The sequence below is a fragment of the Dryobates pubescens genome, chromosome 17 (assembly GCF_014839835.1).
Source record: "Dryobates pubescens isolate bDryPub1 chromosome 17, bDryPub1.pri, whole genome shotgun sequence".
In the NCBI taxonomy this organism is placed as follows: Eukaryota; Metazoa; Chordata; class Aves; order Piciformes; family Picidae; genus Dryobates; species Dryobates pubescens.
In genome coordinates this window covers 22,164,604-22,191,510 of record NC_071628.1, presented here as the reverse complement: position 1 = coordinate 22,191,510, position 26,907 = coordinate 22,164,604, and the positions used below count along the sequence as shown (strand labels likewise).

Genomic DNA, 26,907 nt, shown 5'->3' with positions numbered 1-26,907 from the left:
CAGGGGAGACCTCATTGCCCTCTACAACTACCTGAAAGGTGGCTGTAGCCAGGAAGGGGTTGGTCTCTTCTCCCAGGCAACCAGCACCAGAACAAGGGGACACAGTCTCAAGCTGTGCCAGGGGAGGTTTAGACTCGAGGTGAGGAAAAAGTTTGTCACCGAGCGAGTCGTTCGTCATTGGGATGTGCTGCCCAGGGAGGTGGTGGAGTCACCGTCCCTGGAGGTGTTCAAGGGGAGATTGGACGTGGCACTTGGTGCCATGGTCTAGTTGTGAGGTCTGTTGGGACAGGTTGGACTTGATGATCCTTGGGGTCTCTTCCAACCTTAGTTATACTGTGATACTGTGATGTAGTTTGGTGGCTTGGGTTTTTTTTTGTTGTTTCGATTTTCACTTGTTTTCTTTTCCCTTTTGGAAAACCCAATCATTTAGTCTTAATGAAATGTAACTGTGTCATGGCCAGGCACAGACACTCATACATGTTCATATGAGAATGATCATTCAGACAATGCTGCACTGCGTATTCTTTTGCCATACTTTTATTTCCGCTGAAAAGCAAGATAAAACAGACTTATAGACAGCTTGTTTACCTTGCCTCCCATAAAGGGCTGTGTTCCACATTTCAAAATCAGGCAGCACATTAGGGATAAGTGCATCAGCTGACAGGAACAAGCAGGATAATGCAACTTTGAAAAAAACAAAACCATCCTCTGTTTCAGTGCATCTTAGTTTGTCTCAATTTTATTTGAGCAAAATTAAGAGAATGAAGCCCTTCAAAGCACACTACAAATGCGCTGGCATGACTGTACCTTGACCAGTCTTAATATCTGTCATCTGCCTCCTCCAGGCTCAGTTGAAATCCTGCCCTTAGGTATTTTTTTTTTGCCTGTTGTTTAAAAGCACATGAAAACAACTAGAAGAATAAACCTTATCAAACCTCCACTAAACCTCTCCAGAATGTATTCACAACTGACAAAGGAGAAATACCTGAGAAACATTAGTGTGCTTCTGTAGTTACAAAGCCCAGTAGGGTTGTGTTTATCCTTCTGCTGAGCACAGCTTGCAAATGAAAACACTGTGTATCATCACTTTATTATTGAATCCATCAATTCTGCAACTTCAATTTACTTAAAACTCTCTCCCTTGGATTACTGCAACCTCTGGCTCCAAAGATCTTTACGCTAAACCCCTGATGCAGCAAAACCTACAACTGCCAAAAATGTATCAATTTTGGGTTAGCAAAGCAACTTGTGGATAGCAAAATACAAAATAGTTTTAGAAAGGATATCAAAGTTCTTGCTATAAAGCAGCCCCAAACAAAGAAAACACTGTGGTAACTGAGGAGCAGGTAACTTATGAGTTAGTGGGTTGCAGCCAGTGTGAGAGGACAGCTGCAACACAGAAGAGAAAACCTACTGCAGAGCAGTGCTCTCCAGCGGTCTCAACCCCCTCCACAAGATCACAGTATCACTAAGGTTGGAAGAGACCCCAAGGATCATCAAGTCCAACCTGCCACCACAGACCTCATGACTAGACCATGGCACCAAGTGCCACGTCCAATCCCCTCCTGAACACCTCCAGGCATGGGGACTCCACCACCTCCCTGGGCAGCACATCCCAATGATGAACGACTCGCTCGGTGAAGAACTTTCTCCTCACCTCGAGTCTAAACCTCCCCTGGCGCAGCTTGAGACTGTGTCCTCTTGTTCTGGTGCTGGGTGCCTGGGAGAAGAGACCAACCCCTTCCTGGCTACAGCCACCTTTCAGGTAGTTGTAGAGGGCAATGAGGTCACCCCTGATCCTTCTCTTCTCCAGGCTAAACAATCCCAGCTCCCTCAGCCTCTCCTCATAGGTGTGCTCAAGGCCTCTCCCCAGCCTTGTTGCCCTTATCTTTAGGAGTTATTAAATAAATAGTTCTTTAAAAGACTATCACCCATTACATTAAAAAAAACCCCAAAAAAATGATAAATGAAGAGGAACAGTAGAGTGGGGCTGGAGTTATAAAATGGAGGATAAACTTGAGAACCAGGTGGCTGAGCGGCGCACAGTTGTGAAGTCCCTTATCAGAGGCAGGCATCAGTGCAGCAAGGAGCAATGCACAGGATGAACGGGACATGTTCTTTATCATGACTTCTGTGAGTGAAACTTGCTCTTCTTCCAAGCAATGAAATAATGGGCAGAAGAAAACGGGCACCATATTATTTCAAGGTTTTAAGAAACTCTCCCAAATGACTAACTGCAGGACATGCAAATAGTGCAGCACAACACAGAGGCAATCAACAAATTACATGCTTTTGGTGTAAGAAAATCAATGACATGATTTACTGAGTACTGTGTTCAGTTCTATTTATGACATCTCAGGAAGAAAGGCACCAGAAAACAACCAGAAAAATATTTGAAGGGATGAAAAGCTTTCCATGTTAAGTGAAACAAAAAGATTAGGACAGTTGAGTTCAGAATTGAGACAAAGAAATAATGTAACATTAAATGATCCATCACATAAAGAAGATAGAGGAGGCGTTCCCCTTTAGTGTCTATCTCAAAAGAAGAGCACAAACCCAATGCAGCATGTTTATATCAGTACAAAGAAAGTGATTTCATATAGAATTCTTCCTGAATCCAGCTGGCACTGTGATCAAGAGGTCAGCTGCACTCAGGAATCAGGTGAGACATGGACAGTTGTATTAGGTGGGGTAAAACCAAAGCCTTCAATTTTGGTGCTTAAACAAAACATGAACTGTTGGAGTGTAGAAGAACATTTGCTCATTAGCAGATGATTCCTTTGTTGTCCACTTGGGATGTTTGGGCAGTGTGAAGGCCAGGGCTGGGGCAGTTTCACTGCAGCACGCTCTGGTGCTGTGCGCGGCATGCCCGGCTTGTGACACGTGCGCCAGCTGTCGGTCTCTTCACACTCACAGATCCTCTTCTCCCACTGCACCAGATCTGATGCACCAGAGAACCACAGAACTCAGGACTCTGTCTTCAGAATTCCTGGTCCATACTCCTCCCTCCCTCCATCCTTTCATCTCTGTATGGCACATCCCTTTAGTTTCTGATTTTACCTCTATAGGCCTTCCTTTGGAAAGGCCTTTCTCACAATTAATCACTGATAACAACATGACCCTGTTTTCCCTTTTTATCAGATCCTGCCCTCTACTTTCAGTGTTTTTATTTGAAGATAGTAAAATAACTAAAGGGTGAAATATTACTAACAATTTGTTATCTCCCAGTGGTAAGGTCTTTCTCTTTCTCTGCCACAGGAGAATACTGTCACTCTGGTGCCAGGCTTATGCCTCAGCCCTGGAAACATTCCTTGTGTTCATTTCTACTTCTAATGACTATATAATCACGTTTGATACTGGGCAGCCAAGATCTCAGGCTATAAACTACTTGGGCTAAGTGACTGTGTATTACACTGGCACACATCTGTCAATGATCCATCCATACCCACAGCCATGCAAAAGCAGGATGGTGGTAAATGACAAAGGAAAGAGCCAGATGCAAGTCTTACCAAAGATTAGTACTGCTGGAATGTTGTCACACCACAAGAGAGAAAAATCAAGACAAGATGACAAAGGAATGCTAGGAAAGAGGTTTTTCTCTACAACTATCCCAAACAATTTAACATTGAAGATGGAAACATTGTGATGGAAAACAGAAATTAAAATAAGCCCCATACTGATCTCTCATTCAGTGCTTGGTGGAGAAGTGCCTGGAAAGGGCTTGAATCTTTGTAAAGACTCCTTCAGTTTCCCATGCCACAGCAACCATCTCCTCCTACTGCCTGCCACTTGGTGCAGTCATTTTGCCTTGCTCTTTGCATCTATGATCAAAGACAGACATTCTAATTTGAAGATCCCTCTGATAACCTTACGAAACTAGCTACAGGTAATTTTGTGGCCATTGAAGCTAGTTCAAGCAGCTTATTCTCACTCATGCTACTCTTCTAATCAGTATGTCCTTTATTCATCCCAATAAGCTACTTTACCAGGCATGATGAATGCAGGAAATTTTAATCTGCTGCCATAAGCCACAGCAATGAAATGAGTGATGAGCTCTAAGTCAGAAGGTTAAAGACATTATTGCTCACTAGTGCTGAAGTTAAAAAGAAAATGATGACAATTTACACCAGATATTCTTGGGTACTCCTTATGCTTTGCCTAGAATCCATCCCCATAATGGGAAGGCACCGCTGATGAGAATGCCATTAAAGATAAAAAGAAGCAGCACCACCACAGGTGAGATTCAGGAAAGGAATTAGCAGACACTGAAGTGGGGTCCTTTAAGCATTCATAATAAACAAGAATAGATTTCTTATTTATTCTGATGATTAAGTGTTGGGTCTGCCTGGCTTGCAAGATAACTCCCAAACGCTGGGCTGCGTTCTCTGTCGTTTCTCTGTACTCCACCAGCAGATTTCTGCGATGCTGCCTGCAAAGAAGCATCAGAGGTAGAAGAGATGCTGCTCTGGAGCTGTGTGCTCAGGTTCTCCTGGAGAGCTCAGTTGTACAGGCAGAGCAGGGCTTCTATTGTACAGCCTCCTGCTTCTTTTCACCATTTGGTACCAGAGTGGATTTATCTTTGCAGTATTAAATACAACTCCCTGCATTATCAACAACTCATCAAGAATAAAATCCTAGGGTGCCTGTAATAGCAGTGTGGAAGCAGACCCCAAAGCCAAGAGAAGTCACTACCTTACTTCATTTAAAACCTGGTGTTGTGGATCGCTAAGCAGAACCCAGTAGTTTTTGTGCTCTTCAGCCTGATTATCAAGCTAGCAGTATCACAGGCCCTGGAAAATCTTCAAGTCCAAAACTAACGGTGTTCCAGGCACCTTGGGGTGTTTGTGATGCAGTTGCATCCCTCCATGGTGACAGGAAAGGACTAACAGCAAAACTCAATGCACCTAACCGCCAATAATCATCTTTCCAGGCGATCAACAATAAATAAAACAAAATAAAATCAAAACCCTGATGTAGAGCAAGGGAAAAAAGAACCTCCCCCCCTCCCCCAGTAATTTATTTTAGTCAACAAAATCTGATTCTATACTTGAAATTAATCCATACATGGAAGAGCTGTACAGTGAAGGCATCATTAATTTTCTCTTTCCTTTTTCCCCAGCTAGGGAATCTGCTCAATTTACTTCATGAGGGATGAAACAGCCTTCATTTTCAAAGACAGATGTTTAAATCTATGAAGTATGTAAGCCACTAGTATTTTTACCCATCGCTGCACGATGAGGAAGGGGAAAGAAGGAAATAATTTACTGCTTCTGAGAAGGCTGACTTCACACAGGCAAAACCTGCCCCAAGAACCAATCTGCTCTGTGGGCAGCAGGAGCATCCAGCTGCACCCAGCCATTTAAACACCAGAGGTAGCTTATCACAAAGAGCAACATCATCCAGAGCTCAGCCTGGCACACCCCCCAGCACTCCCACAGTCCCTTCCTGCTCCAGGCATTCCTGCCAGCCCAGAATGCCCGTGAAGCTGTTCTTCCATCTCTGAACTGCCATGCTGTTGAGCGCTCACACGCTAATTAAGAGGCTGCTGATCCTACTTGAAAATCACAAGCTGGAAACCTAGCCAGTGGGTCAGGACACAGTATGAAACAACAAAACTGAAGCACTGCAAACAAGCTCTAGCAAAGGAAAGAAAACCAACAACAACAAATGTCTGTTTGCAGAAATGGCACTGGGATTCTTGTGCTTTAGTTCTTTACAGCCAGCAATGTTTTCCTACAGGAACTGATCACCAACAATACATTTTGCTACTTGTGCTTAATAGAACCCTAAAAATGCAAAGCTTTTTCTATCCAGAAAAACCACAATGTGAATTTTTCAGTCTTGCACTGCTAAGATGATTCAAACACTAATCTACAGGGATCTCAAGGTAAAATCAGGAACACATTCATTTGACTTCTTTAGGTTTCAAACAGGGGTTTGATGACAGTATGCATGACAGTACTGCTACAAGTCCACCTTGTGCAGGAATGGATTTCACAGGAACCACACTGAGTCCAAAGGCATTACATTCTGTCACTGCCAACCTGAGTAACATATAAATGGCTGCTGTTACCTGCCTTCTTGGAGGATCTTGAGAGAGGTTTTATTTCTTCCATATGCAGCACTATGCTACTTTGAACTCAGCTGGGAAAAACACTAAGAACCACTCTAGAAGAAACTGGGAGACCAAGGCCTGCTGCCTCTCCATGTAAGCAGCATCAAGCTGCAAGGCAGTAGCAATACTCTTCCCACAACTCCCTGCTGAGGTCCTGGGCTCAGGAGAAAATTTCAGTACTCCATTGAATGAGGAAAATTGCTCAGGAATCTAAACCATACTTCCCCAACAATGCTGCTCTGATGCTGCGCGCATGAAGCTGATGCTCATGGCAGTTCTCCCAAGTATGTTCCACAGAAGAAACTACACACTCTCTGTAGTGCTGCATCTTGCAAGCTATACAGGAAGAAAATTGTGTGGCAGATTTCAAGGTTATGGGCTCAAACTGGGCTTAGTAACACATGGTGGCATATGTTATGGTTATATAAACAGTTTTTGGGATCCCAGCTGTCAGTCAAATGGTGACTAGCAACAGTAATTGCAACAGCTACACCACATAGCCTTACTCATTTCTTTTGCCCCCCCTATTTAAATAGTAGTGTTGCTTCTGCTTTGCCTTTGTTTAATTAAAACACATGAGCAAACTGAGCTGTCAAGCCTCCTCTAAAACAAGCTGCTGAAACCTTTAGTGACTTCTGTGAATTATTAGCACCCATGGACTGTTGCTCTCCAAAAGACAACAGAACATTCCTGGAGCTTCATACTGGTGACAAACACAATGGAAACAAACTCTTCCTACTCCTGAAATAGATTCCTCTGCATGTGGAGTCCAGGCACTGTCCTTTTATGTCCAAGAACTCATGACAAGAGGGTGGTCATGACTTCCACAAGCTTCTGAGGATCTTCACTTCTCTCAGTGGAGTCAGGCAGGCCAGGCCTAAACTCTTTATTCCCAGTATACAATTGCACAGGATAAATTATTTGCTCAACCCCTTTTTTTTCCCCCAGACAAATCAATATGTATCTTTGCTTTCAAATTTTCTGCTCTCCCTATTTACCTTTTCCTTCAGGTTGTTCATAAATAAACCTTCACTAATTTTAGGACAAGAATTAACACCACAGCATCCCAAGCCAACTCAGTAACAACCGTCTGCTTACATTCAGTTTCAGACTATCACTTCCAGCCAGGCCTCATGCACATCTTCATTATTTTAGCTTCTTCACAATAACATAGGAAAGCATAACATTAAATTGAAGAAGAGTATATTTAAAGGTCAGTTCAGCCTTCTCTATACCTGTCAATGAAAATACCTACTCAGACTCAGGAAAACAAGGGCAAGTGGCAGGTACTGCACCCAGGGAGGATAACCCCCCCACACAAGCTGGGGGCTGACCTGCTGGAAAGCTCTGTGGAAAAACACCTGGGAGTCCTGGCATACAGCAGGATGGCCATAAGCCAGTGAAGTATCCTTGTTGCCAAGAAGGCCAATGACATAGTGGGGAGCATCAAGAAGAGTGTGGCAGGTAGATCGTAAGAGGTTCTCCTCCCCCTGGAGTCCTCATCTGGAGTACTGTGTCCAGATCTGGGCTCACCAGTTCAAGGAGGACAGGGAACTGCTTGAGAGGGTACAGCAAAAGGCTACGAAGATGCTGAGGGGAATGGAACATCTGTTCTATAAATAAAGGCTGAGGAATTTGGGGCTTTCTAGTCTGGAGAAGACTAAAGGGGAATCTTGCCAATGCTTATTGATACTTAAAGGGTGGGTGTCAGAGGGATGGGACCAGCCTTTTTTCAGTGATGTCCAGTGAGAGGACAAGAGGTAACAGGCACAAACTTGAAGATAGGAAGTTCTATATAAACATGGGGAGGAACCTCTTTACATGGAGGGTGGCAGAGTACTGGAACAGGCTGCCCAGAGAGCTGACAGAGCCTTTCTCGAGTCACTCAAAGCCTGCCTGGATGATGCTATCCTGTGTAACCTGCCCTAGGTGAACCTGTTCTAGGCAGAAGAGTGGGACCCTTCCAATCCCTATCATTCTGTGATCTGGAAAGAGGACACACAGAGGAAGAGAGGACACCTGGGGTTTTGCAAACACAACCAATTTTTTTCTTTTATTTTAAAGCTATTTTAAAAAGCAAATCTTTTGCTTTGCAGGAGTATCAGCCAGCTATTCAAGAGGGAAAAAAACCCCAGAGGGACTTGCATAGCAATTCAAATTTTAATTTTTTTTTTATTTCCATAGAGATTTGCAGAAATTTTATTTTTTTTGGGCATAATGAGAAAATTAATCACTCCTAACTTCACCTTCTATGGCTGTTCCAAGTGCTCCCTATTCAAATAGCTTCTCGTATAGCAGTCACTCAGAGAGATGTCAGCTTTCTAAAGGCAGCTGTTTCAAAACGCCTTTTGTCGAAACCAAGCAGGCTAGCAGCGAGCCCAAAGCCTTACTCCTGACAGAAACTGCAGTCTGTCACACTCAATAAGGGCAGCAGAGCCATGCTTGAATGCCAGAACGTGGCATGTTAAAAAAAAAATTGAATGATGACATTGAGTAATGCAACATTTATCAGCTTGCTTATCAGGTCTGTGCACAGTTTTAGGACTCAGCACCCCCCCCCCCCCCATGTTTATCCACCCAAGTATGATGAGAAATTGAAGGAGATTTGCTCTGCACCATCCAGATTCTCAAAATACACATTGATACAAAAAGTTTTGCTGCACAGAAGTATTTCCCACACCCCCCATAGAGAACAAAATAGTTTCCTTGCTTTCATATTAGAATAGAATAGAATAAACCAGGTTGGAAGAGACCTTCGAGATCATCATGTCCAACCTATCATCCAACACCACCTAATCAACTAACCCATGGCACCAAGCATCCTGGCAAGCCTCGCCCTGAACACCCCCAGCAATGGCGACCCCACCACCTCCTCAGGCAGCCCATTCCAATGGGCAATCTCTCTCTCTGTGTAAAACTTCCTCCTAACCTCCAGCCTAAACCTCCCCTGACGCAGCCTGAGACTGTGCCCTCTTGTTCTGGTACTGGTTGCCTGAGAGAAGAGACCAACCTCTGCCTTACTACAACCCCCCTTCAGGTAGTTGTAGAGAGCAATAAGGTCACCCCTGAGTCTCCCCTTCTCCAGACTAAGCAACCCCAGCTCCCTCAATCTCTCCTCATAGGGCTTGTGCTCCAAACCCCTCACCAACTTTGTTGCCCTTTTCTGGACACGCTCCAGCAAGTCAACCTCCTTCCTAAACTGAGGGGCCCAGAACTGGACACAGGACTCGAGGTGCAGCCTAACCAGTGCAGTGTACAGGGGCAGAATGACCTCCCTGCTCCTGCTGGCCACACTGTTCCTGATGCAGGCCAGGATGCCATAGGCCCTCCTGGCTGCCTGGGCACACTGCAGGCTCCTGTTCAGTCTACCATCAACCAGCACCCCCAGGTCCCTTTCCACCCGACTGCTCTCCAGCCACTCTGACCCCAGCCTGTAGCTCTGCATGGGGTTGTTGTGGCCGATGTGCAGAACCCGGCACTTGCAGGGACAGGAAAGCTAAAAAGAAAAGTGGAAAGACACCAAAAAAAATAAAAATAAAAAAATAAAAAAAATCACAGCATTTCTCAGAATATCCTGGTTATAAAGAGAGCTCCACATAACCTCTCATTTAGCTTCACCTCTAGCTCTGCCAAAGCAAGAGACATCCTTACAAACCGCAGCAGTGTTGAGCAGCCACCGCTGGGCTGGAGCCGCCGCTCTCTGCGCTGCTGGTGGCAGGAAGCAGGTGCACAGCCACTTACAGTCGCCCCATTTCAGCCACGCTCCGCGCTGCCCCAGCTGACTGCTGTTCTGCTGCCAACCCCGCTGCAGTCTGCCAAATGCAATTCAGCACCAACATACTGTACTTCTGTTCCAGCAGAGACTTCTTCCAAGTCTGATATAATTCAGCATGATGAACAAAAGGATGGTTTCATAACGCTAATTAGCATTGTGTAGTCAGAAGACAGACTGGAGGTCTGTATCTCTAATGCCCTATGTTACATTTGTTCTCTAGATGTAAAAGGCTGCTACATTAACCATGTCTTATTTTCACATTTTTCTTTCCAGAGAAGCCTGGGTGGATTGTGATGCACACAGATAGTCCGAAACACTCAGCAGATGATCCTGCCTAAATCTCAAGTAAGAAAATTAGATGAGATCTTCAATCACTGCCTTGGGAGGTGTGGGTGATATATGGCATTTCAAAAGTAACAGCGTTGGAAAAATTCCATTTTCACTCTCCAGCCACTGTACTCTTAATTACATGCTAAAACTTGGAGAAACAAGAACTGGAAAAGAACAGAAGAGAGACTTCAGAGATAATGAGATGGCTGCTTGCTGAAATTAGGCAGCTTGATCTTAAATGTCTGCAGAGATGAGCTAAAGAAATAAGAAAGATTGCTCCTGCTGCCCACTGCCTTCCTTTCAGCAAAGGAGCCTTCCTCAGAAACTGAGTAAGATATGAAACTCGAGCAGCAAGTTCACTACTTGAGTGAGAGGTGTGGGTTTTATTGGGTGTGATGAAAGAGCTAGTTTGATGCCATAGAAAAATAGTAAAACAAAATCTGTCTCAAATCTCTGTGAACCTTTAATATGCCAGGATCCACAGGTAAATGAACGTCTCAGCAGGTCCCTGGAGCCCTGCTGCTTGGAATGCCTGTTCATTTCCTGCTCCATATTTAATTTTTTCACTCTAAAAAAGAAACTAGGAAGAGGTGTCAAACAGTTTTTTTTGCTGTTTTATTCAAGTCCAATTTCAATCTTACCTACGAAGAATGTGATCCAAAAACTCTTGCAGTTATGATTGTCCAAGGACTGTAATTCCCTTAAGCTGTTTGGATGTGTTTGGTATGTTACCCCATGCCAGTGTGGGCCACACCTTTGTTTTCTTGTAGATGCAAACACTGGATTGTTATATCAAGATGCAGCATTACTACTGCTGCTAAACACACTCAAACAGATCTCAGGTGAGTACATACATTTCTTACAGTGGTGTAATCCAAGGTGCGAATCCACCACGTTCAAAGGTTATGTATCAGGTGGCTGGCTCAAATGTTTTGCACCACTAAAGCACAACTGAGAACATTATTTTCTTTTAGGGCTGTTGTAATATATGGGGATAAATGTAACACTGCAAGTGCACAGCTTTAACTGGAATGTAAACTGCTTGTTGGTATTTTACCTGGCAGTGAAAGTGGCTCTAAAAACCCTTGCGCCCAAAACATTTGGGAAGGAGATTGAAATCACTGTCTGAAAGTTAAGCAGTGGGGTCAAAGTGGGGTTAAAGTCTCGTAAATGGCACCTGTATCCTTCCCATATTGTAGTAGCAGAGAAATGTACATGATACATATTTATAAATGGAGGCACAAAAGGGGAAAAGTGCCCAAGTATTAAATGTGCTGGTGTTATTTCTGAGCTCTCCAGACTGAGATCTACCTAAGACATACACAAGACAGGCAGAGAGCTGACACAGATGTGACCAGATAAAAAGAGATCTTTAAACAGAGATGATAATTAAAAAAAGAGAGAGAGAGAGAGAGAGAGAGCAAAGCCCCACTATACTAGTAATGAATCCCAGGGAAAAATTCCCTTAGACAGCTGACTTATCCCAGTGAAAGGTGCATACCTATTTACTTTTCACAGCATATCTCTATAGAGACCAGGCTACCAGAACACAGCCAGCAATGACAGACCAAAAGCCAGCCAGCCACTCTGGATACCTGTTGTAGCTGACTCCATGTGAGACGCCACGGCTTTGCCCATAGCAGTAGTTTTAGGAAAGATTCCCAATGCTGCTTTTGCAGTGGGTGTACTGTGCCCACACTAACACTAGAACAATTTCCCCACCACACCATCTCTGACGTGTTCAAAGTAGGATTTTAGCCCGTGGTGGATGTAAGCCATGACAACTGTTTACTGTAGCATTTTGGCTGGTGCAGGTGGCGGAAGGAGGTTCTTTTTCTGTAGTATTTACTGAAATCCAGGCACTCATACAGACCCACACATCAAGCTTCCCATAAATATCTTCCCATATAATCAATACAATCCAGCTGCTAAATAAGCACTGTAAGTTTACAATTAAGTGAGTAACTTTGTAGACATGAGTGCACACAATTTAAGGAGGAGAGTAGTGTTCACAATGCATGATATGAGCAGTTAACTTCCAAACCCAGTTCTAAAACTACCTTCAGCTTTCATAAAGACCCAAACTCTATCCCCCCCAACCCCTTTGCCTATTTCTAATGTCGTTCTTCTTTTTTCCTCTCCTGAGACTGCTCATGGGCTTCATCTGATCAAAATTCTTTAAGGATGTCAAGGGGATAAATTCTGCATCACACTCAGAGCAATGATAGACACTATTAGGTATTCACGGGATGCAGTATCACTGGCAGACAAGATGCAGAGGAACAAGTCAAGACTAAACATTTTTTGCATTAACAAGAGGATGCTGTGAGTGGTTCAGTTGTTCTAGTGTGAGTATTTTAAGTGAAGGACACTTAACTCTGTTTCTTCCAGGTACAAAGTATAAATACAGGCAATCAGGTATTTACCCAGCCCAGGCAGTAACATTTCTACCTAGTTTTTTTCTTTTGCAACTTAAATGTAAATAATGCATAAAAAAAAAAGGTACTCTTATTAAATGTTAAACAAGTGCTGCAACAGAGAGGTGGGGAACACAGCAATGATCTGTGTGTTGTCTGCAGCCCTAAAGCCCCTAGGAGCCTACAGTTACCAACAGACTGCCACTGAATTAAAGAGCGAGCGCAGCTTCAAAGAAATTATGGGTACTCCATCACGTGCATTCAGAACGAGACAGCCATGAAGCATTGCCTTACTAAATGTTATAAAAGTTCTTATAAATATTCATGTGCAGCATTTTTATCCTGAGCCTTAAATCATTTCTTCACAAAAAAGGAATGGGGGGGAAGGGAAGGGGAAGAAATTATTTTCCTCAGTTTTAAAGAGTTCAAGGCAAGAGAAAGACAAACTTGTGCACAAGTGCTCTACAAAATAGCACCAAACCCAGAAACTTAAGAACAAGAGAATGCTTTCAGATAGGTTTGTGTTCTAGGTTCTTGCTTGTTTAATTCCATCTGAAGTTTTAAAATAGTTTGCTGGCATTAAATTAATGATTTCTTGATCATCTGAATTACTTGAGCATTGGCAATTTCAATTTCTGCGTCAGCTGCTTTTGAAAACCAACATTTTTCTGTTGCTCTGACATTTGTATGAAGACAGACTTGGTTGATCGCTCCACTGTCTAAGATAAACATCCCAGCACCAGATAAATAAGGCAGGGGACTGTGCAACTCGATCCATTGACACATGGCTGCTGGGAGCTAACACAGGCAGACTGAAATCCCATCACCCTACAAAAGCACTCCTTTAAAAACTATATTCCCTGGCACACAGCTTCTTGATTAAGCCTGTGTGACCTAAAGTTTATCAATACTACTGTGAATTAATATAGATGACTGTAATGCATGCTGGCAACACAAAAGCCTATTCACAAGTGGCTGCTTCTCAAAAGAGAAAAGATACTGCAAAACAGCTTTGGCATAACATTATATACCTCATGTAAAAGCTACAAGATGTAGAGGAATATCTGAACTCCTCAGCACTCACACAAGCAGTGACATCAGTGAGGGACCAGCTTAAGCCTGCCTCACTGCAATCCTTCCTCCAAGCCACACCAGTATAATTCTGCCATTCTCTTATCTACCCTTTTGTTCCAGGACCATCACTTGTCTAAGGAACACGTTACACCATAGCTTAGGGAATGCCTACCTTTGCAGGAGCTTTTCAGATACTACACTCGGGATGTACCTGCTCATCTAAGATGCCATAGCTGGAAGGAAATGAAAAAAGGATCTAAGGAGGTGTTTGTGAACGTAGACCAAACTCTGTCACATGGACTTTAGCTGGCAAGCAGACACACTGCTGGCTACACAGGGTGATAAAGCAGTATTCACACCAGAAGAGGCTTATTGCCACAATATTTTGGATTCCCTCGTGTATCAGTCAGGTCAGATGTACCTGACTCTGCTCTAAGGTGTATTGGACAAGTCTCTCTAGGGTTATTTCAGGCACATACCATGTTTAGAAATAGAAAGCAAAATGAAAAGTGGTGCTGCCTCTTACTTCCCTCAGGAAAACTGCCTCTTGCAAATGCTTGTATCATTTTCATCATATCCTGTTTGATTTGTTTTACCATCTTGACTGGAACAATGGCTAAGACATAATAGAAAAAGATTTTTTCACAGGCTGGTTCTAATTACATTAAATCTCAAGTGAGATAGGACATTTAAATAAGAAACAACAACTGCAGAGTCTGAGATAATAACATACCAAGATAGTAGGCTTTTGGAGAGCACCATTAAAATGATGCATTAAACCTTACAGTGCACTCCAATCCTGTTTCAACACAAAAGCCATTCCTTCTGTGGCACAGCGCTGCAGAAAGAGGTTAACAGTTACTGCAGTGTCAGCTCTCAGCAGTCAGAAAACACCACCCCTCATGCTGGAAGTTACATAGATCTTTGTAACACCAACTGCAGGACACCTCTGTGTGGGATGAGGCCGTTGGGTATGCAGGGGCAGCTACAGGATAGAGCACTTCATGAACCACGGGACAGAGTTGAGCCTTCAGTACTTTGCCGTAACTGAACTTTCTTCTGATGTGCTTGGAAAGCAAAGCATGCCATCTTTGGATTGCTGAACCCACTGAAATAGGAACATGCTGAATGGAGACTGGGGCTATGTGGAGTAGAAACACAGTGAAACCTGTCACAGTCCCATCCTTTGGGTGTTCAGTGGTATAAGCCGCCACTCAGCTGTGTCTCCACTGTTGGTGCTTATGAGACCCTGCAGTAAATTCCTGCTGCTGAAAAACAAACCTGAGAAAAGGGAACTCATGGAAAGGGAAGGAATTTAATTACTCCATCATTTCCCTTTCCTTCAGCTAAGTGCCAGCCCAGGCTGAGGAGAAGGCAGCACTGGTGAGGCCACACCTTAAATACTTGGTTCAGTTTTGGGTCCCTAACTACAAAAAGGACATTGCAGGGCTGGACTATGTCCAGAGAAGGGCAACAAAGCTGGTGAAGGGTCAGGAGAACAGGGCTGGTAATAAGAGGCTGAGGGAACAGCTTCTGGCTCTCTGCAAGTCTCTGAAAGGAGGTTGGAGCCAGGTGTGGGTTGGTCTCTTCTTCCAAGGAAGAAGTGACAGGACAACAGCAAATGGCCCCGAGTTGCACCAGAAGTAGTTTAGGTTGGACATGATGAACAATTTCTTCATTCAAAGGTTTGTCAAGCCCTGGAACAGGCTGCCCAGGGCAGTGGTGGAGTCACCATCCCTGGAGGGACTGAAAAACTGTGTATCACAGTATCACCAAGGTTGGAAGAGACCTCAAAGATCATCGAGTCCAACCTGTCACCACAGACCTCATGACTAGACCATGGCACCAAGTGCCACATCCAGTCCCCTCTTGAACACCTCCAGGGATGCAGATGTGGTGATGAGAGACATGGTTTAGTGGTGACCTGGCAGTGCTGGGTTAATGATTGCACTGGATGATCTTAAAACTCTTCCAGCCAAAATGATTCTGATTCCATGGCTCTCCAATGGGAAGAGAACAGTGCACCCATAGTTGCAGATAGTTACTAGACTTGACTCCCCATCAAACCATGTGTAACTGATTTGCTAGCATACGGCTAGAGCTGAAACATATGTATGTTAAGCTGAGGAAGAGTAGGATTAGACTGCATCTTAGGAAGAAGTTCTTTGGTATGAGAACAGTGGGACTCTGGAACAGGCTGCCCAGGGAGGCTGTGGATGCCTCTTCCCTGAGGGTGTTCAAAGCCAGGCTGAATGAGGCCTTGAGCCACCAAGTCTAGTTGTGAGGTGCCCCTGCCCATGGTGAGGAGGTTGGAGTAGACAATCTCTGAGGTCCCTTCCAACCTAAGCCGTTCTGTGATTCTATGATCCATACAGATCTGGCTGTCAGTTACCTAGCTGGTCAGCTGTTTCTCCACAGTTGAAGTTTCAAGGAAATTACCTAGACACACTTACTTTCAGTCAATAACAGAGTCTGTGATTCTAAACTCTGTGTGTACAGAATATTAACTTCCACAGCAGCAGTTCAGGAAGTAAATCCCTCTTCTCTAAATAGCAAGATATCTGTATTAGCTCTCTATTAATAATGCAATCAAATACACAAAAGAAAATGTCAAGTTTATTTCAGCACGAAAGAGTAATTTTCTTGTGTGCATATTCTGCCCTTCAGTCCTGCAACGCTAGCAGTGCTCCTAGGCACAAATTACCTCTGTTTGTCTAGTGAACAAAGCCACAGCACCAAGGATTGACTGCTCACAATCAGAAAGATGAGTAATAGCAGTTAAATGACCACACTTCAAAAATATTTTCTAAATGGAACTTGGGAGATACCTGCAGAGACACTGCTGGAGATGCCTGCCTGAACAGATACAAACCTGGAAAGAAAGTACAGACTGGTACAAAGTTAATCAGTAAGAGTCACAGGCAGCTCTTGCTGCCTATGAAAATGTTTCATTTGCATTTAATAAAGAAAACCAATAGTTGATAAAGATGTACAGGTTAAATTCCTCCTTAACTCCCTTTAGGCTGTTATAAGAAAAGCCTAATGTACAAACACACACTAAAATGAGTTGAAAGATGCTCACCTTCATGTAGCCTCACCGCTTCCCTTGTGCTGGCTCTGTTGTTCTCCTGATCCCTCTGAACAGATTCAACTTTCAAACTGCAGCACATCCACCTGTGGATGGGGAGGAAAAGTTCTTCTGTCAGGTCAGCAAGTCAAGTGTGCTCAGCAACCTAAGCAGTAAGCACCATATATTCAGCCAGAGGCAACACTGTGCATGGCTAGAAGCAGCAGTGGAGTAGCTGCTGTAGCTCTGCACCCCAAGCAGTACTGCTCAGTGGAGATTTCAGCAGAAAAAGGACAGAAAGTTCTCCGTTGGCATCACACCCTACATCCAGATACTCTTCTGAGGCTCTCGGGCTCACACTGACCACCACATTGCACAAAATGCTTCCATTCTGCCCCAGCCTGCCTTTCAAAAGAACACTTCAGTCATTTAAATCTACCAGAGCAGTCTGCTCACATATGCTGCAAGGCCCATATGAGCACCATTCTTCTGTCCAACAGATTCCCTGGGGCCAGATGGTCTCCTTGGGAACTGTGATTGGCTCAGGTAATCACAAGAGACATGGCCTTCCTTTAGTAGTTGACTAGTATACTTCAGGTGGGACTATTACCTATTTACAAACGCTCTTCAACTTACCATGGTAGCTGCCTTTTTAATTTCATCCCCCCCCACTCTCCCTAGCATATACCTTCCACATTGCATACCCTAAAATACCAATGCATAATTTCACGTGCCAACTAAACAAAAGGCTGCTTCTTCCCCAGAGAGAGTAATCCTTTGAAAATTCACTAGTCTTGATCCTGAGTTGCAACAAAGGCTGATAACAAGAGAGGCTGCACAGGCCACGATGAGCTGAGCTCGGCAGAGAACAAGCAAGATGAGGCTAGGACACCCCTAAAGTCAAGGCCAGTTCTGCAGCGCTGGGAATCCAGCAGCAGGACAGAAAAAGGTAGACCTTCTTCAACAAACTGGATTCCATAGATCACACTTTTAGTGCTGTATCCCATGGCTACTGAATTACTGAATCTTCATTGACTGTTTTATGTCACGTGCACTCCAGATTTGCTCTCCAAGCTTCTTCCTACACAGGCTGGTGGTCTCTCTTTAAGACCAGGATTTACAGAGCACAGACTCCAAATTTTGTAGACTCCACTGTGCTTTCTGAAGAGCCACCTTTGCTTCTCATCAGCTGAAATAACACTTTCTGGCCATGCCTCCTGGTGGGTTTTTTCCCTTCCTTTTTTCCCTTGAAACTTGCAAGGCATAATTTCTCAGGCAGACTCTAAGGATGCTGATAATATTTATCAGCAGAGTCTCTCTCCCTGTTTGCCCCTCTCAAATTCTTAGAGATACAAGTATTTCTATGTTACAGGAAATGAGGACAACAGCAAGCTGCAGATCCCATGAATGTAAAAATTGTCTTGAAGGCATGGAACAATTCAGCCCTAATTACAGCCAGCTGGAGTCTGCTCTCTTTGCACTTGTGGTGGTTTGAGCCTTAACTGGAGATTAAGAGCTCAGATGGGGGCAAGGCTGAGAATCTCTCCCCCACTCCCCCCTCCTCCCTCCCAACAGAGAGGGGAGAAAAGGAAGGAGCAAATCCACCAAACAATAATTTGGAGTCGGCTTGGAAGTAGAGAGGTAAAGAGTTGTCTTTAAACTATATATATATATATAACAATAACAGGAAAGGTTCACAAGGGCAAGGGACAAGGATGGATGGGAGTGGGACAAAAGGAAAAAGAGAATAATACAAAACCAGTCTTTCTCTGAGGAGGTGCAGAGGCAGCAGGGAGAAGGATCAGGTCCGACCACGTGGCAGAGAAGCAGGAGGGCAGCTGCGTAGCTCTCGTCCAGCAGAGACAGGAGCCAAAAGGTGCCCTAACAGCTATGATGTCCTGTTTTTTATACCCTACCTGGGCAGAGAGGGGGGAGTGGAACAGACTCAGCTTCCCAGGGGGGAAACACCCTGCAGGGAGGGTAAAGCACCTGCAAGCCCTCCACCCTGCTTTGTGTTTTTGTTCCCAGAACGGGCATTAACCCACCACAGCACTGATACTTCAATAACGAACCAAATACTGATGCAAGACTGAAGTAGGTCACTACCACTCAGATAGTCAAGGCTGATTTTTGTATCCATCACTGAAATCAACTCCAATGGATATTATCAGCTAAAGTCTTGCAAATGGTTAACACACAGTCATACAAGGCACAGGCAAGGATTATTTTCCCTTCTGGGAGCTGGGTGGTATCTTTCTTTAGCTGCAGAAGAAATATCCATTTAAAAAGCTAAAGTCATAAATTTTGCTTAATATTTGTAAATTCACTCATTTCAAGTCCTAAAATGAAATATGCTGAAGCCACAACACTGATGTAAGAAAATAACCCCCAAAGGGTCTGATAGGCATTCCTGTAGTAACACACATTTATTTCTCAGACTGTGCCAGCTCTGAAGTTGTGGGTTTGTGTTACTTCCCAAGTAAGCTTTATATGGGTGTTGAAACCAAGTAGTACTCTGCCCAAAATTAAATATACTGACTTGACTGCCAATACTTACACTGCAACTTAAAGTGCAAAGATGGCACTTGAGAAGTCTGGAATGTTTGGAAGGCAAAGTTGCTAACACATCCCTTCTGTTTGTAGTGAAATACATTTCAAAATCATGAGATACCTGAGCTGTACTAGTGCAAAAAACAAACCTGAGAGAGGCAGCCAGTACACACAAGAGAAAGTTGTCATTCCCGGTTCTATTTCCAGCAGTTTCCCCAAATATGTGATTTTTCAGACAGATTCAGTCCTTCTGACTGGTTATTCAGCCAGTGAGTGCTGCATAGATAAGGAGAAAACATTTTGTCATAGAATTATAGAATTGTTAGGGTTGGAAAGGTCCTCAGAGATCCTCCAGTTCCAACCCCCATGCCATGGGCAGGGACATCTCACACTAGAGCAGGTTGCCCAGAGCCACATCCAGCCTGGCCTTAAAAACCTCCAGGGATGAGGCTTCCACCAGCTCCCTAGGCAACCCACTGCAGTGTCTCAACACCCTCATGGGGAAGAACTTCTTCCTAACATCCAATCTGAATCTACCCATTTCTGGTTTTGCTCCATTCCCCTTAGTCCTATCACTACCTAACACCCTAAAAAGTCCCTCCCCAGCTTTTTTGTAGCCCCCTTCAGATACTGGAAGGCCAAAATAAGGTCTCCTCGGAGCCTGCTCTTCTCCAGACTGAACAGCTCCAACTCCATCAGTCTGTCCTCATAGGGCAGGTGTTCCAGCCCTCTAATCGTCCTCATGGGCCTTCTCTAGACATGCTCCAGCACCTCCAGATCCTTCCTGTAACAGAGGCTCCAGAACTGGACACAATACTCCAAGTGGGGTCTCACCAGAGTGGAGTATAGAGGGAGAATCACCTTCCTTGACCTGCTGGCTATGCTTCTCTTGATGCAGCCCATGATGTGATTTGCTTTCTGGGCTGCAAGTGCACGCTGCAGGCTCATGATGAGCTTCTCATCCACCAGCACCCCCAGGTGCTTTTCTTCAGGGCTGCTCTCAAGCCAGTCACTGCCCAGCCTGTATTGGTGCTTGGGATTGCCCCGACCCAGATGCAGGACCTTGTGCTTGGTCTTGTTGAACCTCATGAGGCTGTCATGGGCTCTCCTCCCCAGCCTGTCGAGGTCACTCTGGATGCCATCCCTTCCCTCCAGCATGTCTGCTGCACCACACAGCTTGGTGTCATCAGCAAACCTGCTGAGGGTGCACTCAATGCCACTGACCATGGCACCAACAAAGATGTTAAACAAAACTGGTCCCAGTACTGATCCCTGAGGGACTCCACTTGTCACTGGCCTCCACTTGGACATGGACTCATTGACAGCCACCCTTTGGGTGTGGCCATCAAGCCAGTTCTTTATCCACTGACTGGTCCATCCATCAAACTCATGCTGCACCAGCTTGGAGACCAGGATGTCATGCAGGACAGTGTCAAAAGCTTTGCTCAGGTCCAGGTAAATGATGTCAGTTGCTTGGGCTTCATCTATTAATGTTGTGACCTTGTCATAGAAGGCCACCAGGTTTGTCAGGCAGGATTTGCCCCTGGTGAAGCTGTGCTGATTGTGCCAAATCATCTCTTCATTATTCTTTTGCCTCAGCAGTGCCTCCAGGAGGATCTGCTCCATGATCTTACTAGGCACAGAGGTGAGACTGACTGGCCTATAGTTCCCTGAAGCATCCCTCTTTCTCCTCTTGAAAATGGGGGCTATGTTTCCCCTTTCCCAGTCAGTGGGGACCTCCCTGGACTGCCATGACTTTTGGAATATGATGGAGAGTGGTTTAACAACCTCATCCACCAGCTCCCTCAGCACCCCTGGGTGTATCCCATTAGGTCCCATGGACTTGAACACTTTCAGGCTCTTCAGATGGTCACAAACCTGACCTTCACTCACAATGGGCAGTTTCTTATTCCAGTCCCTGCCATTATCTTCTACTGTTCTGGGAGTGTGGCAGGAGCCCTTGCCAGTGAAGACTGAGGTAGAGAAGTCATTGAGAGCCTCAGCCTTCTCCATGTCACTTGTCACCAGTTCACCAATTTCCTTTCTGAGGGGGCCCACACCTTCCCTAGTCTTCTTTTTACCATTAAGATACCTATAGAATTTTTTACTGCTCCCCTTGATCTCCCTGGCTAGATTTAATTCTAACTGATCTTTAGCTTTTCTAACCAGGTCTCTTGCTGCTTGGGCAGCTTCCTTATATGCTCCCCATTCCAGCTGTCCTTTCTTCCACTCCTTGTAGTTTCTTTCTGTGTGCCAGTGTGTCCAGGAGCTCCTTGCTCATCCAGGAAGGTCTCTTAGCATTCTTTCCTGCTTTCCTCCTTGTGTGTATACTTTGCTCCTGGGCATGGAGAAGGTGATCCTTGAATACTGACCAGCTGTCCTGGGCCCCTTTTCCCTCAAGGGCTTTGTCCCATGATACTTTGGGCCAGCAGATCCCTGAAGTGATCAAAATCTGCATGCCTAAAATCCAGGGTTGCAAGCTTGGGACATGTCCTCCTAGTTGCCCTGAGGATCTTAAATTCTATTGCTTCATGGTCACAGCAGCCAAGGTTATCCCTGAGCCTCACATTGGTGACCAGCCCTTCCCTATTGGTGAGAGCAAGGTCCAGCATAGCAGCTTTTCTCGTTGGCTCCTCTACCATTTGGAGGAGGAAGTTGTCATCTATGCATTCCAGGAACATCCTGGAATGCTGGTACCTAGCTGTGTTGTCCCTCCAGCAGATGTCAGGGTGGTTGAAATCCCCCACAAGGACCAGGGCCTGTAAGCGTGAAGCCACTTCTGTTTGCCTGTGGAGTGCCTCATCTGCTTGGTTCTGCTGGTCAGGTGGCCTGTAGCAGACCCCTACAGTAACATCACCTTCCCCTGTCTTCCCCTTAATCTTCACCCATATGGTCTCAACCAGCCCATCATCCTTGCCCAGGTGGAGCTCCACTGATTCCAGCTGGTCACTGACATAAAGAGCAACACCTCCTCCCCTGCCTGACCTTCCTAAAGAGCTTGTACCCACCTATCCCTACATTCCAGTTGTGGGAATCATCCCACCAAGTTTCAGTAATAGCCACCATGTCCTTGCATTCCAGCAGACAGTGCCCTTAATTCATCCTGTTTGTTGCCCAAGCTGTGTGCATTTGCATTGAGGCACTTCAGCTGGGCTGGCAGTGCCACCCTCTTAGGCCCCTTGATTCCCTTGGGGTGCCCCAGTGCTTCATCCTTGTCTTGCCTCACAGCAATAAGTGGAGAGCCCTTGCTAGCACTGCATCCCTCTGCCTCTGGTGAGCTGCCCCCATGTTTAGAATACATACATAGAATACATAGAATAAACCAGGTTGGAAGAGACCTTCAAGATCATCGCGTCCAACCCATCAACCAATCCAACACCACCCAAACAACTAACCCATGGCACCAAGCACCCCATCAAGTCTTCTCCTGAAAACCTCCAATGATGGCGACTCCACCACCTCCCCAGGCAGCCCATTCCAATGTGCAATCACTCTCTCTGTATAGAACTTTTTCCTAACATCTAGCCTGAACCTCCCCTGGCGCAGCCTGAGACTGTGTCCTCTTGTTCTGGTACTGGCTGCCTGGGAGAAGAGACCAACCTCTGCCTGTCTACAACCTCCCTTCAGGTAGTTGTAGAGAGTAATAAGGTCACCCCTGAGTCTCCTCTTCTCCAGGCTAAGCAACCCCAGCTCCCTCAGCCTCTCCTCGTAGGGCTTATGTTCCAAACCCCTCACCAACTTTGTTGCTCTTCTCTGGACTCGTTCCAGCAAGTCAACCTCCTTCCTAAACTGAGGGGCCCAGAACTGGACACAGTTTGTCTCAGGCAAGCATGAAATTAACAACTCCTTCCCCCTGTCACTGCTTTCCTGCAACTTCTACTTCTACTTAGTAATTCAAGAAACCTACTGGGGGAAAAAAAAATATTTTAACCTGTCAAAAATGTTCATAAAAGCAGCAATACCCCACCGAAGGTGTTGGTAAAAGACACTGAGACACTGTAACTCATCAGTAATTGTCAGATCTTGGGCAGGGCTGTAAGGAACAGAACCATCACGTCCCTCAGCAGCACATTTGCAGCGTTCTTCAAAAATCTGGGTGGGGAGGCAAGAATCTAAAGAATCTGGATTAGAGATTCTTTTCATTTTGTGTTTCATTTGCCCTCAACACCTTATCTGCTATTGAAAAATAAACAGTCCCAGTTCTGTTTGCACACCGCCTAACATACTCCTTCCAGAGGAAAAGTCTGAATTCGGTTAAATATCTTTGGAATGCCCCTGGTAAGGCAAATCACAGAGTCACCACGGTGCAAGTTAAAGTGTAACCAGCAGTTTGGCTCTGGAGAATACCCAGAAAGCGGTGGAACAAAAATAAAAGCTTCACACAAAACCAGATTAACTTGTGAAGGATGACATACACAATATGGCTGCAAAAGAGCAAGCTGGGTATTTTGGGAGTTCTTTTGAAGTCTATTAAACCCTCCACCTATTCATCTGTGAAGCACTTTAGCTTAAAATACATATATTCTAATGTTCATATTTAAGATGGTGATGATTGAGCTGAAGAAAAAAAATCCTGCTTTGTAAGAACAAAGGAAGAAAGACTGTCAGCAGCAACTGCTTCTGAAAGCATTTTCAGAGACTTGCATGGAAGAGAGTTAAGGAAGCTCATGTTTGAAAGGAGAAGCTGCATTCTGGACAACTTGCTAAGAAATCCTCCAGCATTCCAATTCTTTGTGTTAAAAAGCAAGACAAGAGGCAGGGGTGAAGGAAGCCACTGTATGAGGTGGATGCTGTAGTCTGGGGTGGAACATGACTCTGCCCAGACCCTGAGGACAGCAGGGCTTACCTGCATTCCAAGGAGCACCAGCAGCTCACAGTGCCTCAAACACATGCCTAGGTGACTGTGGGAAGGCCCTGGCTGTGCTGGAAGAAGTGAAGACCTCCTCTGTTAGCACAGCCTGCAGTGCTGCTATCTTAGCTCTGCTCTTCAGGTGTATTTTTAGCTGTGCCTGCATTCTGTTCTCTCATGCCATCACTCGGCTCCTGATATCACCAGGCAGGCCAGAAGGATGAGGTTTACATAAGTGCCAATATGCCACTTCCTAATAGGGATGGCACGGAGCTAATGCACTTGGATTTACAGATTGTAGCAAAAAAATAGCACTAAGACTGTAGGCTGCAGATCCTGAGTATCTGGACAGCACTTGAAAAAAGAAATCTTTTTATGGCAACTACATAGGTGATCTTTTCCAACTCAGTAAGAGTTACTCTTACTTGTAGAACACGACTCTTGCCTGCAGCAGGTTCAAGGGTGCTGATTATCTTTTTCAACTCTAGAACCTGATCATTTTCTTAATTAGCAGGATCTGATATGTATGCACTTTTTCTTGGCAAGACCACATCACATAATAATGGGCTAGAGAAAAATGAAAGGACCCAGCATGAAAACTACAATCTAATTATCGCCAACTGAACAGCTGATGAATGAAATGACAAAGAAAAAGACAAGTTTCACATGATGGAAACTAAGGGAGGGCGAATTTGTTATGAATATTGAACAAATGATAATTGGAGACCTCACCTCTTAGCCCCTCTTATGCCTCCTCTTTATTGTTCCCACAACAAGCAGCCTACCATCTCATCACAAAAAGAGCCTGAGGATGCCATATCCTGCAGCAAAGATGTTTTGATGTACAACAAAGGAGGCAGCTCCAAATGAAGGGCAGTTTGGTTTGGAATGATCACTTTACACATTTCTGAGATGATTTTTCCATGTTGTCTGCCTTGCTTATGTGAAGTTTCCAGGGACAGCCATAGCACCAGCATTAATTCAACAAGCACAAGGAGCAACCTCCTTTTATCACAGGAACTGATAAGGCCAACGCTTGTAACATACCTGTGATGGGACAGATTTCATAGGCCTTTTTCCTAAGGGAAAAAGAAGGGTAATGGAAGCTTGTGAAAAATCAGAGTTGCCCTATGGAAAGCACTGCACATAGGGATGTTTAATATTGTTGTCACTGTTTCCATTTTGAATCATGAGCTTCAGATATTTAGAGTTTGAGGTTTACCTCAACTGAGAAAACCTGGCTGGACCCAAAAAAACAGTAAGCCAGGTCTCCAAGGAAGAAGAAACTCTTCTCTTAATGCCCTCAACCCAGAAACATCCTGTATTTAGCATCTTTCTCTACCCTTGAAATAGAGCTAAAACCTTAGTGTTTCAATTTTTATTTTTATTTGATCAAAAGGCAGTTCAAATGTTGCCCTGATCTCTTCCCTGGTTGAATAATACAATTCTGGGACTCCCACAACACCGATGTCGAAGGAGCCAGGCCGGGCTGGACACAAAACACTCAGAACATCGTGCCTCTGCTCCCAATACATTTTCAAACTGTAAGCACAAATTAACTGATACAGCAGCTGAAGTCTGGCAAACTGCTCAGGAGTGCACAGAGGAAATGCAGCATGGGAATGTACAATCGTTAAAAAATATGTTTATGGTTATTAACTTCAAAATACATTGAAGCCAATAGCCCCTCCCTGCCTTCTGCAGGTACCTAGCTTTATCTACAGTATCCATCAATCACACCAGACTCCAATGCCAGCATTTCGTGTTCCTTCCTTGCTCTATGTGCCAAGTCGAAGAGAAGAAACAAAAGCTGCTGTTGTTCCTGGAAGAAAAGGACTCTGCAGGATTTGGTGGGCAGTTTCCTTTCAGGCACATACAGGCTTGCATTCTGCACGACGAGCTAACCGGCGCGGACCTGTTCCCACCGCGGTGTCCTTCCACCGCAAAGCGTCCCCAGAGAAATGTGAGTGTGGGTGCTGCGTGTGGGAGAGGAGCTGGAGAGCAGGTTCACAAAAATTCTCTCCAACACTGACTGACTGTGTGGCTGCAGAACTAGGCAGGCTGTCACACAGAGCTTGTTCAGCTCCCTACAACCTCCCATTGTTACGGAGAAGGTGGTGACTTCCTCTTCATTGAATCTTTCCCCTTATTTCGGTCTTCCTTCCTGATGATGAATGCACCTTTTATTATTCTAACCAATTCAACATTACTTTTAGAAATGTTATCACTTGGATTTCACTCAGTGAGTCAAGTGGAAAAAATGTGTTCTCATGCTGAGAGAAAAACCCTCCCATTCAAAATTCCTGAGCCAAGAGCACCTCCCATGCAACATCCTCCAGCTGTTCTCAGAAAGAATCTGTTCACATGGCACCCTCAATCAGTTCCCACCTGGGCCACTCTGGAGCACCTCCAGCAGGAAGGATATCTGCGGAAATCAGCAACCCCTGGCTCTTCTCACGCCTCCTCCTGCTCAGCTCACCCAGCGCTTCCCCAACTACACAAACCTCTTGATGTTCAGCCTATTAAGATCTTCCTGTGCCAGCAGAGAAATCTATCACACAGCATTGTTATTTCTGTTCCAGGGCCACTGACTGTCACTTTTATCAGCTAAATAATAGTGATTTGAATACAGCAACAATTATGAGAACCTATTACCTCAGCTGAAGCCATTATCCCTGGTAGATTTACAGTCAGTGCTGTTCTGACAAAGGCTGGATGCATAAAGAAGTT

At 44.8% G+C, this 26,907-nt stretch overlaps 1 protein-coding gene across 2 annotated transcripts in view; it reads right to left on the bottom strand.

Annotated features, from left to right (window-relative positions):
- Positions 1–26,907, bottom strand: part of PEAK1 (pseudopodium enriched atypical kinase 1) — a 135,129-nt gene that overhangs the window by 47,517 nt on the left and 60,705 nt on the right. For both annotated transcript variants that reach the window (XM_054169281.1, XM_054169283.1), the window contains exon 3: positions 16,794–16,885. The gene's annotated coding sequence lies outside the window, so the exon portion shown is untranslated. The remainder of the gene's footprint in view (positions 1–16,793; positions 16,886–26,907) is intronic.